Source organism: Aedes aegypti, chromosome 1 (assembly GCF_002204515.2).
Source record: "Aedes aegypti strain LVP_AGWG chromosome 1, AaegL5.0 Primary Assembly, whole genome shotgun sequence".
Taxonomy (NCBI): Eukaryota; Metazoa; Arthropoda; class Insecta; order Diptera; family Culicidae; genus Aedes; species Aedes aegypti.
The window spans coordinates 300,095,544-300,112,710 of record NC_035107.1 but is presented as its reverse complement, the minus strand read 5'-3'; positions in this window follow the sequence as shown (position 1 = coordinate 300,112,710).

The following is a 17,167-nucleotide window of genomic DNA, read 5'->3' as shown; positions in this document are numbered from 1 at the left end:
CGCCCCAGCCACCGGAGGAGTCAAGAAGCCGTATCGCTATCGGCCAGGAACGGTCGCTCTGCGTGAGATCCGTCGCTACCAGAATTCTACGGAGCTGCTGATCGACAAGTTGTATTTCCAGCGCCTGGTCCGTGAAATCTCTCAGGACTTCAAGAGCGATTTGCGATTACACAGCTTGGAGTCATGGCCCAGCAGGAAGCGAGCGAGGCCTATCTTTGAGGGTACTAACATGTGCGCGATCCACGCCAAGCGTGTCACCATCATGCCGAAGGCCTTCTAGCTGGCACGTCGTATCCGTGGCGAACGAGTTTAAATTTAATTAGGACGCAATTTCAAGCAAAACGGCCCTTTTCAGAGCCACAACAATGTATTCCACGTAAAAGAGTTACGGCTTAAGATATTTCACCTATTATTAATTAATTAATTTATTTAATTGCCAGTTTAAATTTCGGATGATTAGTTTTTCAACGGCAAACAAAGTTTTAGCTAGGTTCCCGTCGGGCGGCGGTAGCATTTTTGCAGTTTTCTCTATGCGCTTATTTGGTTTCGATCGACAATTTCTTACCAAATCAAATCATCAACAAAGCTGTTGCTGATAAGTTTTAGCTTTCAATTCGACAAGTTTATACTGATTGCTTTGGCATGCATGTGGCAAATGACTGACCGAAATATGAATCCATCACATCCATTCACCAGTAATGTCGCTCTTCACGGTGTAAAATTCTCATAACTCTCTTTCAAAATTAAATTGTCGTCCTGATAAGGACGGTTGGTGGTAGTCACAATCCATCGAACTGGGTTTTCATTCCATTCTTAGACAGAAACACACCAAAAGATTACCGAAGACGATTGAATTAAAATGCGGTCGTGCGCGTGCGCGTGAAGTGGAATTTGATTGGCTTTGACTGAACACGAGATAATAAAGAGAAGTAAGTAGAAGACCGAAAGGGGCGTTTCCCTTCGAATGACGAAAGTGGCTAAGATATCTCTCAATGATGTCTGTGTCAGGAATACACAGGAAAAATGTGCTTTTCTTCGAAAAATAAGACATGCTTCGATATTTCTCAATTTTTCAATAGTTTAGCCATGAGAATCAATAGTTTTCATTGTTGGAGTAGATTCGTAGAAAGATTTCCAATCGATTGGTGCAAGAATCTAGAAAATCTATCCGGGCATTAGTAAGTTATTAACAGTCAAAATCTAACCACTTTTCGTGACGCGAGCGATTTTTCGTTTTTCGAAATTGTACCCCAGTATGTTGCCGTAAGACGTTATCCAACGTCAAAAAGTTTTGAACCTGGACTGCATAGCATAGAGGAACCGCAAATAAGATTGACAAGTTCACCCATGTCCGTTCAGACAATCCGTCTTTCAATGAGCTAAATTTAATGTTTGGCTTATTTTTTTTCTCGAGATCTAGTTGTGCGAAAATTGAAAAAATATTGTTGCGCTTTTCTATTGTGAAATACCCTATGTACCCCACCAAACTTGAATCTAAATCCGGAACCAATTTTGATGGTGCTTGCAATGCATGAATCAAATTTATAACTGATTTGTGATTTTTACTAAAACAAACCATCAAAATCGATCGAAAGATGGCGAAACTAGAGAATTTTGAAACTTGATGTCAGTATTGAAAAGGTTAAGACCTTTGCCTTGCGACATTTGGCTTCCAATACTTGTAATGATATATTATCAATATTCGCATATTTTTTTAAATTGGGGGTCGTGAGGAAATTATGTCACGTTATAAGAGGAGAGATGAGTTGGTGGTGTAGTACAGCGTGAATAAACCTAGATTCATTTTTCGATATATTTCTGTTTGCATTTGACGTGCAAATCCAGTCTAACTGAGCTTCAAATGCGGTAACACAAAGTAACCAAAGGATACTTAGCAACCATGATACATATCACCGCCGACCTAGCATAGAAAATCAATCTTTGACTTCGCCTTCCTTGTTAAAAATCTTACCGCGTTTGGTGTTCCCGCATTTGATATTTGCATTTCAAACGCACACAGCAATACAATAATGTATGCATCTTCCTTGTTTAAGGTGAATATAAATCGAAGGCATACCTCAGAATTTCAAGAGCACAAATCTAACGAACCCGACAGCGGTTCAAGCTGAACACTTGATCGATTGGTCATTGAGTAACCAATCGATAGATTTTTTAGCTTGAATGGACGTCTGGTTCTTTAGATTTGTGCTCTTGAAAATTTGAAGTGTGGCTTTGGAACCCAAATCAACGCGATTTTTTACGGTAACAGCGATAAACAATCGCTGCGATTTCGCTGCTACATGTAGAGTTTTATGACACAACAACGAAATCGCGGAGAGCCTTAACCCATATCCGCCCAGCGTCCTAAAACTAGGACAGAAGCCCCGAACGCCCAGCGTCCTATAAATAGGACAGTACTTGTAGTGCAAATATCTTGAAAATAAAGAGGTTTAGGAGAAAACTGTCTTCTGCAAAGTTGATCACAGGACTGCTGACTTCCACTTGGTAACTATTTTAATTCAGAATTAACTCACCAGGTGGCGCACAGACGCCAACAAATGTCGCATTTATAAGCAACATATGAAACAACTTTCCAGCGTACAAATATTTGCTTCGTTTATATCTCAGTCCAGCGATGAGATACAAAATTGGTGTCTTCGACAAAGTTAAACAACTAAATAATACCTATTCGCATAGAACCTTACAAATTCGGAAAACACTCCCAAGAGGGCGCTAGTGAGCTAAAGCTTTATTTGCTTATATCTTAGCGCGGTTATGAGATAAAAAATTGGTGTCTTCGACAAAGTTGAACAACTAAATAATACCTATTCGCATAGAACCTTATAAATTCGGAAAACTCTCCCAAGATGGCGCTAGTGAGCCAAAACTTTATTTGCTTATATCTTAGCCCGGTTATGAGATACAAAAATGGTGTCTTCGACAAAGTTGAACAACTAAATAATACCTATTCGCATAGAACCTTATAAATTCGGAAAACACTCCCAAGATGGCGCTAGTGAGCCAAAACTTTATTTGCTTATATCTTAGCCCGGTTATGAGATACAAAAATGGTGTCTTCGACAAAGTTGAACAACTAAATAATACCTATTCGCATAGAACCTTACAAATTCGGAAAACACTCCCAAGATGGCGCTAGTGAGCCAAAACTTTATTTGCTTATATCTTAGCCCGGTTATGAGATACAAAAATGGTGTCTTCGACAAAGTTGAACAACTAAATAATACCTATTCGCATAGAACCTTACAAATTCGGAAAACACTCCCAAGATGGCGCTAGTGAGCTAAAGCTTTATTTGCTTATATCTTAGCCCAGTTATGAGATACAAAATTTGGTGTCTTCGACAAAGTTGAACAACTAAATAATACCTATTCGCATAGAACCTTACAAATTCGGAAAACACTCCCAAGATGGCGCTAGTGAGCTAAAACTGTATTTGCTTATATCTTAGCCCGGTTATGAGATACAAAATTGGTGTCTTCGACAAAGTTGAACAACTAAATAATACCTATTCGCATAGAACCTTACAAATTCGGAAAACACTCCCAAGATGGCGCTAGTGAGCTAAAACTGTATTTGCTTATATCTTAGCCCGGTTATGAGATACAAAAATGGTGTCTTCGACAAAGCTGAACAACTTAATAATACCTATTCGCATAGAACCTTACAAATTCGGAAAACACTCCCAAGATGGCGCTAGTGAGCCAAAACTTTATTTGCTTATATCTTAGCCCGGTTATGAGATACAAAAATGGTGTCTTCGACAAAGTTGAACAACTAAATAATACCTATTCGCATAGAACCTTACAAATTCGGAAAACACTCCCAAGATGGCGCTAGTGAGCTAAAGCTTTATTTGCTTATATCTTAGCCCAGTTATGAGATACAAAATTTGGTGTCTTCGACAAAGTTGAACAACTAAATAATACCTATTCGCATAGAACCTTACAAATTCGGAAAACACTCCCAAGATGGCGCTAGTGAGCTAAAACTTTATTTGCTTATATCTTAGTTCAGTTATGAGATACAAAATTGGTGTCTTCGATGAAGTTGATCAACTAAATGAGAACTATTCGCCTAAAACCTTATTTGTACGGAAAACACTCAAAAGATGGCGCTAATGGTCGAACATTTTGATTGTTTATATCTCAGTTCAGTGATGATATACAACGTTGGTGTCTTCGACAAATGTGTTTAACTGAATGAGATCTAGTCACCCGAAAGCTTATTAGTTGGGAAAACATTCACTAGATGGCGCTAGTGAGCAGAGATTTTATTTGCTTGTATCTCAGTCCAGTTATTAGATACAAAATTGATGTCTTCGACAAAGTTGATCAACTTAATAATACCTATTCGCATAGAACCTTACAAATTCGGAAAACACTCCCAAGATGGCGCTAGTGAGCCAAAACTTTATTTGCTTATATCTTAGCCCGGTTATGAGATACAAAAATGGTGTCTTCGACAAAGTTGAACAACTAAATAATACCTATTCGCATAGAATCTTACAAATTCGGAAAACACTCCCAAGATGGCGCTAGTGAGCTAAAGCTTTATTTGCTTATATCTTAGCCCGGTTATGAGATACAAAAATGGTGTCTTCGACAAAGCTGAACAACTTAATAATACCTATTCGCATAGAACCTTACAAATTCGGAAAACACTCCCAAGATGGCGCTAGTGAGCCAAAACTTTATTTGCTTATATCTTAGCCCGGTTATGAGATACAAAAATGGTGTCTTCGACAAAGTTGAACAACTAAATAATACCTATTCGCATAGAATCTTACAAATTCGGAAAACACTCCCAAGATGGCGCTAGTGAGCTAAAGCTTTATTTGCTTATATCTTAGCCCAGTTATGAGATACAAAATTTGGTGTCTTCGACAAAGTTGAACAACTAAATAATACCTATTCGCATAGAACCTTACAAATTCGGAAAACACTCCCAAGATGGCGCTAGTGAGCTAAAACTGTATTTGCTTATATCTTAGCCCGGTTATGAGATACAAAATTGGTGTCTTCGACAAAGTTAAACAACTAAATAATACCTATTCGCATAGAACCTTACAAATTCGGAAAACACTCCCAAGATGGCGCTAGTGAGCTAAAACTGTATTTGCTTATATCTTAGCCCGGTTATGAGATACAAAAATGGTGTCTTCGACAAAGCTGAACAACTTAATAATACCTATTCGCATAGAACCTTACAAATTCGGAAAACACTCCCAAGATGGCGCTAGTGAGCCAAAACTTTATTTGCTTATATCTTAGCCCGGTTATGAGATACAAAAATGGTGTCTTCGACAAAGTTGAACAACTAAATAATACCTATTCGCATAGAACCTTACAAATTCGGAAAACACTCCCAAGATGGCGCTAGTGAGCTAAAGCTTTATTTGCTTATATCTTAGCCCAGTTATGAGATACAAAATTTGGTGTCTTCGACAAAGTTGAACAACTAAATAATACCTATTCGCATAGAACCTTACAAATTCGGAAAACACTCCCAAGATGGCGCTAGTGAGCTAAAACTTTATTTGCTTATATCTTAGTTCAGTTATGAGATACAAAATTGGTGTCTTCGATGAAGTTGATCAACTAAATGAGAACTATTCGCCCAAAACCTTATTTGTACGGAAAACACTCAAAAGATGGCGCTAATGGTCGAACATTTTGATTGTTTATATCTCAGTTCAGTGATGATATACAACGTTGGTGTCTTCGACAAATGTGTTTAACTGAATGAGATCTAGTCACCCGAAAGCTTATTAGTTGGGAAAACATTCACTAGATGGCGCTAGTGAGCAGAGATTTTATTTGCTTGTATCTCAGTCCAGTTATTAGATACAAAATTGATGTCTTCGACAAAGTTGATCAACTTAATAATACCTATTCGCATAGAACCTTACAAATTCGGAAAACACTCCCAAGATGGCGCTAGTGAGCCAAAACTGTATTTGCTTATATCTTAGCCCGGTTATGAGATACAAAAATGGTGTCTTCGACAAAGCTGAACAACTTAATAATACCTATTCGCATAGAACCTTACAAATTCGGAAAACACTCCCAAGATGGCGCTAGTGAGCCAAAACTTTATTTGCTTATATCTTAGCCCGGTTATGAGATACAGAAATGGTGTCTTCGACAAAGTTGAACAACTAAATAATACCTATTCGCATAGAATCTTACAAATTCGGAAAACACTCCCAAGATGGCGCTAGTGAGCTAAAGCTTTATTTGCTTATATCTTAGCCCAGTTATGAGATACAAAATTTGGTGTCTTCGACAAAGTTGAACAACTAAATAATACCTATTCGCATAGAATCTTACAAATTCGGAAAACACTCCCAAGATGGCGCTAGTGAGCTAAAACTGTATTTGCTTATATCTTAGCCCGGTTATGAGATACAAAATTGGTGTCTTCGACAAAGTTGAACAACTAAATAATACCTATTCGCATAGAACCTTACAAATTCGGAAAACACTCCCAAGATGGCGCTAGTGAGCTAAAACTGTATTTGCTTATATCTTAGCCCGGTTATGAGATACAAAAATGGTGTCTTCGACAAAGCTGAACAACTTAATAATACCTATTCGCATAGAACCTTACAAATTCGGAAAACACTCCCAAGATGGCGCTAGTGAGCCAAAACTTTATTTGCTTATATCTTAGCCCGGTTATGAGATACAAAAATGGTGTCTTCGACAAAGTTGAACAACTAAATAATACCTATTCGCATAGAATCTTACAAATTCGGAAAACACTCCCAAGATGGCGCTAGTGAGCTAAAGCTTTATTTGCTTATATCTTAGCCCAGTTATGAGATACAAAATTTGGTGTCTTCGACAAAGTTGAACAACTAAATAATACCTATTCGCATAGAACCTTACAAATTCGGAAAACACTCCCAAGATGGCGCTAGTGAGCTAAAACTGTATTTGCTTATATCTTAGCCCGGTTATGAGATACAAAATTGGTGTCTTCGACAAAGTTAAACAACTAAATAATACCTATTCGCATAGAACCTTACAAATTCGGAAAACACTCCCAAGATGGCGCTAGTGAGCTAAAACTGTATTTGCTTATATCTTAGCCCGGTTATGAGATACAAAAATGGTGTCTTCGACAAAGCTGAACAACTTAATAATACCTATTCGCATAGAACCTTACAAATTCGGAAAACACTCCCAAGATGGCGCTAGTGAGCCAAAACTTTATTTGCTTATATCTTAGCCCGGTTATGAGATACAAAAATGGTGTCTTCGACAAAGTTGAACAACTAAATAATACCTATTCGCATAGAACCTTACAAATTCGGAAAACACTCCCAAGATGGCGCTAGTGAGCTAAAGCTTTATTTGCTTATATCTTAGCCCAGTTATGAGATACAAAATTTGGTGTCTTCGACAAAGTTGAACAACTAAATAATACCTATTCGCATAGAACCTTACAAATTCGGAAAACACTCCCAAGATGGCGCTAGTGAGCTAAAACTTTATTTGCTTATATCTTAGTTCAGTTATGAGATACAAAATTGGTGTCTTCGATGAAGTTGATCAACTAAATGAGAACTATTCGCCCAAAACCTTATTTGTACGGAAAACACTCAAAAGATGGCGCTAATGGTCGAACATTTTGATTGTTTATATCTCAGTTCAGTGATGATATACAACGTTGGTGTCTTCGACAAATGTGTTTAACTGAATGAGATCTAGTCACCCGAAAGCTTATTAGTTGGGAAAACATTCACTAGATGGCGCTAGTGAGCAGAGATTTTATTTGCTTGTATCTCAGTCCAGTTATTAGATACAAAATTGATGTCTTCGACAAAGTTGATCAACTTAATAATACCTATTCGCATAGAACCTTACAAATTCGGAAAACACTCCCAAGATGGCGCTAGTGAGCCAAAACTGTATTTGCTTATATCTTAGCCCGGTTATGAGATACAAAAATGGTGTCTTCGACAAAGCTGAACAACTTAATAATACCTATTCGCATAGAACCTTACAAATTCGGAAAACACTCCCAAGATGGCGCTAGTGAGCCAAAACTTTATTTGCTTATATCTTAGTTCAGTTATGAGATACAAAATTGGTGTCTTCGATGAAGTTGATCAACTAAATGAGAACTATTCGCCTAAAACCTTATTTGTACGGAAAACACTCAAAAGATGGCGCTAATGGTCGAACATTTTGATTGTTTATATCTCAGTTCAGTGATGATATACAACGTTGGTGTCTTCGACAAATGTGTTTAACTGAATGAGATCTAGTCACCCGAAAGCTTATTAGTTGGGAAAACATTCACTAGATGGCGCTAGTGAGCAGAGATTTTATTTGCTTGTATCTCAGTCCAGTTATTAGATACAAAATTGATGTCTTCGACAAAGTTGATCAACTTAATAATACCTATTCGCATAGAACCTTACAAATTCGGAAAACACTCCCAAGATGGCGCTAGTGAGCTAAAACTGTATTTGCTTATATCTTAGCCCGGTTATGAGATACAAAAATGGTGTCTTCGACAAAGCTGAACAACTTAATAATACCTATTCGCATAGAACCTTACAAATTCGGAAAACACTCCCAAGATGGCGCTAGTGAGCTAAAACTGTATTTGCTTATATCTTAGCCCGGTTATGAGATACAAAAATGGTGTCTTCGACAAAGCTGAACAACTTAATAATACCTATTCGCATAGAACCTTATAAATTCGGAAAACACTCCCAAGATGGCGCTAGTGAGCCAAAACTTTATTTGCTTATATCTTAGCCCGGTTATGAGATACAAAAATGGTGTCTTCGACAAAATTGAACAACTAAATAATACCTATTCGCATAGAACCTTACAAATTCGGAAAACACTCCCAAGATGGCGCTAGTGAGCCAAAACTTTATTTGCTTATATCTTAGCCCGGTTATGAGATACAAAATTTGGTGTCTTCGACAAAGTTGAACAACTAAATAATACCTATTCGCATAGAACCTTACAAATTCGGAAAACACTCCCAAGATGGCGCTAGTGAGCTAAAACTGTATTTGCTTATATCTTAGCCCGGTTATGAGATACAAAATTGGTGTCTTCGACAAAGTTGAACAACTAAATAATACCTATTCGCATAGAACCTTACAAATTCGGAAAACACTCCCAAGATGGCGCTAGTGAGCTAAAACTGTATTTGCTTATATCTTAGCCCGGTTATGAGATACAAAAATGGTGTCTTCGACAAAGCTGAACAACTTAATAATACCTATTCGCATAGAACCTTACAAATTCGGAAAACACTCCCAAGATGGCGCTAGTGAGCTAAAGCTTTATTTGCTTATATCTTAGCCCAGTTATGAGATACAAAATTTGGTGTCTTCGACAAAGTTGAACAACTAAATAATACCTATTCGCATAGAACCTTACAAATTCGGAAAACACTCCCAAGATGGCGCTAGTGAGCTAAAACTTTATTTGCTTATATCTTAGTTCAGTTATGAGATACAAAATTGGTGTCTTCGATGAAGTTGATCAACTAAATGAGAACTATTCGCCTAAAACCTTATTTGTACGGAAAACACTCAAAAGATGGCGCTAATGGTCGAACATTTTGATTGTTTATATCTCAGTTCAGTGATGATATACAACGTTGGTGTCTTCGACAAATGTGTTTAACTGAATGAGATCTAGTCACCCGAAAGCTTATTAGTTGGGAAAACATTCACTAGATGGCGCTAGTGAGCAGAGATTTTATTTGCTTGTATCTCAGTCCAGTTATTAGATACAAAATTGATGTCTTCGACAAAGTTGATCAACTTAATAATACCTATTCGCATAGAACCTTACAAATTCGGAAAACACTCCCAAGATGGCGCTAGTGAGCCAAAACTTTATTTGCTTATATCTTAGCCCGGTTATGAGATACAAAAATGGTGTCTTCGACAAAGTTGAACAACTAAATAATACCTATTCGCATAGAATCTTACAAATTCGGAAAACACTCCCAAGATGGCGCTAGTGAGCTAAAGCTTTATTTGCTTATATCTTAGCCCAGTTATGAGATACAAAATTTGGTGTCTTCGACAAAGTTGAACAACTAAATAATACCTATTCGCATAGAACCTTACAAATTCGGAAAACACTCCCAAGATGGCGCTAGTGAGCTAAAACTGTATTTGCTTATATCTTAGCCCGGTTATGAGATACAAAAATGGTGTCTTCGACAAAGCTGAACAACTTAACACTTTAGTCGTCGCGCTGTTGTATTTTGTACAACACTGTTGAAAAAACCTCGCCTTTCGTTCACAACAGCAGCGCGGTGGTTTTGACGATGGCAAACCGCGCGACGACTGGAAGGTTAATAATACCTATTCGCATAGAACCTTACAAATTCGGAAAACACTCCCAAGATGGCGCTAGTGAGCCAAAACTTTATTTGCTTATATCTTAGCCCGGTTATGAGATACAAAAATGGTGTCTTCGACAAAGTTGAACAACTAAATAATACCTATTCGCATAGAATCTTACAAATTCGGAAAACACTCCCAAGATGGCGCTAGTGAGCTAAAGCTTTATTTGCTTATATCTTAGCCCAGTTATGAGATACAAAATTTGGTGTCTTCGACAAAGTTGAACAACTAAATAATACCTATTCGCATAGAACCTTACAAATTCGGAAAACACTCCCAAGATGGCGCTAGTGAGCTAAAACTGTATTTGCTTATATCTTAGCCCGGTTATGAGATACAAAATTGGTGTCTTCGACAAAGTTGAACAACTAAATAATACCTATTCGCATAGAACCTTACAAATTCGGAAAACACTCCCAAGATGGCGCTAGTGAGCTAAAACTGTATTTGCTTATATCTTAGCCCGGTTATGAGATACAAAAATGGTGTCTTCGACAAAGCTGAACAACTTAATAATACCTATTCGCATAGAACCTTACAAATTCGGAAAACACTCCCAAGATGGCGCTAGTGAGCCAAAACTTTATTTGCTTATATCTTAGCCCGGTTATGAGATACAAAAATGGTGTCTTCGACAAAGTTGAACAACTAAATAATACCTATTCGCATAGAACCTTACAAATTCGGAAAACACTCCCAAGATGGCGCTAGTGAGCTAAAGCTTTATTTGCTTATATCTTAGCCCAGTTATGAGATACAAAATTTGGTGTCTTCGACAAAGTTGAACAACTAAATAATACCTATTCGCATAGAACCTTACAAATTCGGAAAACACTCCCAAGATGGCGCTAGTGAGCTAAAACTTTATTTGCTTATATCTTAGTTCAGTTATGAGATACAAAATTGGTGTCTTCGATGAAGTTGATCAACTAAATGAGAACTATTCGCCCAAAACCTTATTTGTACGGAAAACACTCAAAAGATGGCGCTAATGGTCGAACATTTTGATTGTTTATATCTCAGTTCAGTGATGATATACAACGTTGGTGTCTTCGACAAATGTGTTTAACTGAATGAGATCTAGTCACCCGAAAGCTTATTAGTTGGGAAAACATTCACTAGATGGCGCTAGTGAGCAGAGATTTTATTTGCTTGTATCTCAGTCCAGTTATTAGATACAAAATTGATGTCTTCGACAAAGTTGATCAACTTAATAATACCTATTCGCATAGAACCTTACAAATTCGGAAAACACTCCCAAGATGGCGCTAGTGAGCCAAAACTTTATTTGCTTATATCTTAGCCCGGTTATGAGATACAAAAATGGTGTCTTCGACAAAGTTGAACAACTAAATAATACCTATTCGCATAGAATCTTACAAATTCGGAAAACACTCCCAAGATGGCGCTAGTGAGCTAAAGCTTTATTTGCTTATATCTTAGCCCAGTTATGAGATACAAAATTTGGTGTCTTCGACAAAGTTGAACAACTAAATAATACCTATTCGCATAGAACCTTACAAATTCGGAAAACACTCCCAAGATGGCGCTAGTGAGCCAAAACTGTATTTGCTTATATCTTAGCCCGGTTATGAGATACAAAAATGGTGTCTTCGACAAAGCTGAACAACTTAATAATACCTATTCGCATAGAACCTTACAAATTCGGAAAACACTCCCAAGATGGCGCTAGTGAGCCAAAACTTTATTTGCTTATATCTTAGTTCAGTTATGAGATACAAAATTGGTGTCTTCGATGAAGTTGATCAACTAAATGAGAACTATTCGCCTAAAACCTTATTTGTACGGAAAACACTCAAAAGATGGCGCTAATGGTCGAACATTTTGATTGTTTATATCTCAGTTCAGTGATGATATACAACGTTGGTGTCTTCGACAAATGTGTTTAACTGAATGAGATCTAGTCACCCGAAAGCTTATTAGTTGGGAAAACATTCACTAGATGGCGCTAGTGAGCAGAGATTTTATTTGCTTGTATCTCAGTCCAGTTATTAGATACAAAATTGATGTCTTCGACAAAGTTGATCAACTTAATAATACCTATTCGCATAGAACCTTACAAATTCGGAAAACACTCCCAAGATGGCGCTAGTGAGCCAAAACTTTATTTGCTTATATCTTAGCCCGGTTATGAGATACAAAAATGGTGTCTTCGACAAAGTTGAACAACTAAATAATACCTATTCGCATAGAATCTTACAAATTCGGAAAACACTCCCAAGATGGCGCTAGTGAGCTAAAGCTTTATTTGCTTATATCTTAGCCCAGTTATGAGATACAAAATTTGGTGTCTTCGACAAAGTTGAACAACTAAATAATACCTATTCGCATAGAACCTTACAAATTCGGAAAACACTCCCAAGATGGCGCTAGTGAGCCAAAACTGTATTTGCTTATATCTTAGCCCGGTTATGAGATACAAAAATGGTGTCTTCGACAAAGCTGAACAACTTAATAATACCTATTCGCATAGAACCTTACAAATTCGGAAAACACTCCCAAGATGGCGCTAGTGAGCTAAAACTGTATTTGCTTATATCTTAGCCCGGTTATGAGATACAAAAATGGTGTCTTCGACAAAGCTGAACAACTTAATAATACCTATTCGCATAGAACCTTATAAATTCGGAAAACACTCCCAAGATGGCGCTAGTGAGCCAAAACTTTATTTGCTTATATCTTAGCCCGGTTATGAGATACAAAAATGGTGTCTTCGACAAAGTTGAACAACTAAATAATACCTATTCGCATAGAACCTTACAAATTCGGAAAACACTCCCAAGATGGCGCTAGTGAGCCAAAACTTTATTTGCTTATATCTTAGCCCGGTTATGAGATACAAAAATGGTGTCTTCGACAAAGTTGAACAACTAAATAATACCTATTCGCATAGAACCTTACAAATTCGGAAAACACTCCCAAGATGGCGCTAGTGAGCTAAAGCTTTATTTGCTTATATCTTAGCCCAGTTATGAGATACAAAATTTGGTGTCTTCGACAAAGTTGAACAACTAAATAATACCTATTCGCATAGAACCTTACAAATTCGGAAAACACTCCCAAGATGGCGCTAGTGAGCTAAAACTGTATTTGCTTATATCTTAGCCCGGTTATGAGATACAAAATTGGTGTCTTCGACAAAGTTGAACAACTAAATAATACCTATTCGCATAGAACCTTACAAATTCGGAAAACACTCCCAAGATGGCGCTAGTGAGCTAAAACTGTATTTGCTTATATCTTAGCCCGGTTATGAGATACAAAAATGGTGTCTTCGACAAAGCTGAACAACTTAATAATACCTATTCGCATAGAACCTTACAAATTCGGAAAACACTCCCAAGATGGCGCTAGTGAGCCAAAACTTTATTTGCTTATATCTTAGCCCGGTTATGAGATACAAAAATGGTGTCTTCGACAAAGTTGAACAACTAAATAATACCTATTCGCATAGAACCTTACAAATTCGGAAAACACTCCCAAGATGGCGCTAGTGAGCTAAAGCTTTATTTGCTTATATCTTAGCCCAGTTATGAGATACAAAATTTGGTGTCTTCGACAAAGTTGAACAACTAAATAATACCTATTCGCATAGAACCTTACAAATTCGGAAAACACTCCCAAGATGGCGCTAGTGAGCTAAAACTTTATTTGCTTATATCTTAGTTCAGTTATGAGATACAAAATTGGTGTCTTCGATGAAGTTGATCAACTAAATGAGAACTATTCGCCCAAAACCTTATTTGTACGGAAAACACTCAAAAGATGGCGCTAATGGTCGAACATTTTGATTGTTTATATCTCAGTTCAGTGATGATATACAACGTTGGTGTCTTCGACAAATGTGTTTAACTGAATGAGATCTAGTCACCCGAAAGCTTATTAGTTGGGAAAACATTCACTAGATGGCGCTAGTGAGCAGAGATTTTATTTGCTTGTATCTCAGTCCAGTTATTAGATACAAAATTGATGTCTTCGACAAAGTTGATCAACTTAATAATACCTATTCGCATAGAACCTTACAAATTCGGAAAACACTCCCAAGATGGCGCTAGTGAGCCAAAACTTTATTTGCTTATATCTTAGCCCGGTTATGAGATACAAAAATGGTGTCTTCGACAAAGTTGAACAACTAAATAATACCTATTCGCATAGAATCTTACAAATTCGGAAAACACTCCCAAGATGGCGCTAGTGAGCTAAAGCTTTATTTGCTTATATCTTAGCCCAGTTATGAGATACAAAATTTGGTGTCTTCGACAAAGTTGAACAACTAAATAATACCTATTCGCATAGAACCTTACAAATTCGGAAAACACTCCCAAGATGGCGCTAGTGAGCCAAAACTGTATTTGCTTATATCTTAGCCCGGTTATGAGATACAAAAATGGTGTCTTCGACAAAGCTGAACAACTTAATAATACCTATTCGCATAGAACCTTACAAATTCGGAAAACACTCCCAAGATGGCGCTAGTGAGCCAAAACTTTATTTGCTTATATCTTAGTTCAGTTATGAGATACAAAATTGGTGTCTTCGATGAAGTTGATCAACTAAATGAGAACTATTCGCCTAAAACCTTATTTGTACGGAAAACACTCAAAAGATGGCGCTAATGGTCGAACATTTTGATTGTTTATATCTCAGTTCAGTGATGATATACAACGTTGGTGTCTTCGACAAATGTGTTTAACTGAATGAGATCTAGTCACCCGAAAGCTTATTAGTTGGGAAAACATTCACTAGATGGCGCTAGTGAGCAGAGATTTTATTTGCTTGTATCTCAGTCCAGTTATTAGATACAAAATTGATGTCTTCGACAAAGTTGATCAACTTAATGAGACATATTCGCCTTAAACCTTTTTAGTTCGTAATACACTCAAAAGATGACGCTAGCGATCGAACATTTGGATTGTTTATATCTCAGTTCAGTGATGAGATACAACATTGGTGACTTCGACAAATGTGTTCAACTGAATGAGATCTATTCGCCCGAAAACTTATTAGTTCGGAAAACATTCACTAGATTGAGCTAGTGGGCAAATATTGTATTTGCTTGCATCTAAGTTCTGTTATAAGATACAAAATTGTTGTCTTCGACAATGTTGAACAACTAAATGATACTTAGTCACATAAAACCTTATAACACTCACAAGATGGCGCTAGTGGGCAAAGATTTTATTTGCTAATATCTCAGTCAAGTGATTAGATAAAAAGTTTGTATCATGGACAATGTTGAACAACTAAATGAGTCCTATTCGCCTAAACCCATATTAGTTCGAAAAACACTCACAAGGTGGCGCTAGTGGTCAAATATTTTATTTTTTCTATATCAGTCTAGCAATGAGACTGAAAAAAATCGAACTCTCGAAATTGGTATCTTCGACAAAAGTGTTCAACTAAATGGGATTTATTCGCCCAGAAACATAGTAGTTTGGAAAATTCTCCCAAGGTGGCGCTAGTAGGCAAACATAGTATTTGCTTTTATCTCAATCTAAAGATTGGATACGAAGTTAGCGTTTTTGACAAAGTTGGAGATCGGAATGAGACCTATTCGCCTGGAAACTTATTACTTCGGAAATCACCTAAATGGCACTACTGGGCACACATTTTATTCGCTTATATATCAGTCCACTGATTAAATAAAAAAAAAAACTATTCGCCTAAAACCTTCTTAGTTCGGAAGTCATTCTCATGATTGAAGTCCAGTGATGAAAAATTTGGTATCTGGAAAACGATGATTAACTAAAGGAGATATTTTCGCAAAAAAAAAAACATATTAGCTGGGAATTGCTAATATGTGCGAAACATCAAGAAAACAACCAATAAGAAATTGGTCTGCCTAGATCAAAACAATGGATACTTTCTATCGATTCGAGCAACAATCGCTTATTTCGGATGCAATTCTCCTTACATTTTTAGATGAACCTTGACACCATTTAGATCTTTTGATCTTTTGAAGAGAGTGAAGAACGAAAAAACCGACAAATTGACTTATCCATCCATGAAGTAAACTCCAAGGGTGAAGGGCGGCTGTCAAATGAGAGTAAAATTGAATAGCCGCCAACCTAAGTCCAGAACCAGTTTTATGACTTAAAGGTTGAAAAGTAAAAATTATTATTCGCAAAATTACAGGTAATAAATGCGCTTGAAAGATATTGTTTCAAGCAGTTATTTACTACGCGCTACTGCAGTGCGTTGTTGCCAATTTAATCAGAAAATTCTACTTAATTCCCAAAATGAATGTTTTCGAGAAAATTGATTACGCCTTCACCATTGTTTGGTTGTAGTTTTGTATGATTGTTTACTTTTTAGAACCAGCGACGCGTTGAGGTAGCAGTAAAGAGCCTTCCTTGCAGAACTCACTCGGACCAAGAATTGTGACCTTTGAGCGGGCACGCTTCAGTATGCTCCCCAGGTATTCTGGCCAGCTCTAGTGTCAAAAATCTTGAACCGCGTGGATTCGGTTCTATCGGTGAATAAGACTATATGCATCAGTGTTGCAGTAACTTCAACGTTATAGCCAAATAATGTTAGCTCCAAATATTCACATCTGTAAAGCATGTAATAGTTGGAGTCCAATATTTGACTGTCATTGGACTGAACGACAAACTTTTGATTAGCACTAACGAAATTTTGATATTTTCAAATATAAAGGATTTGAATCGCTGTCAGATCCGAGCCACATTGTATACTAATAACTTGATTGATAAAAAGTATTTTGATAGT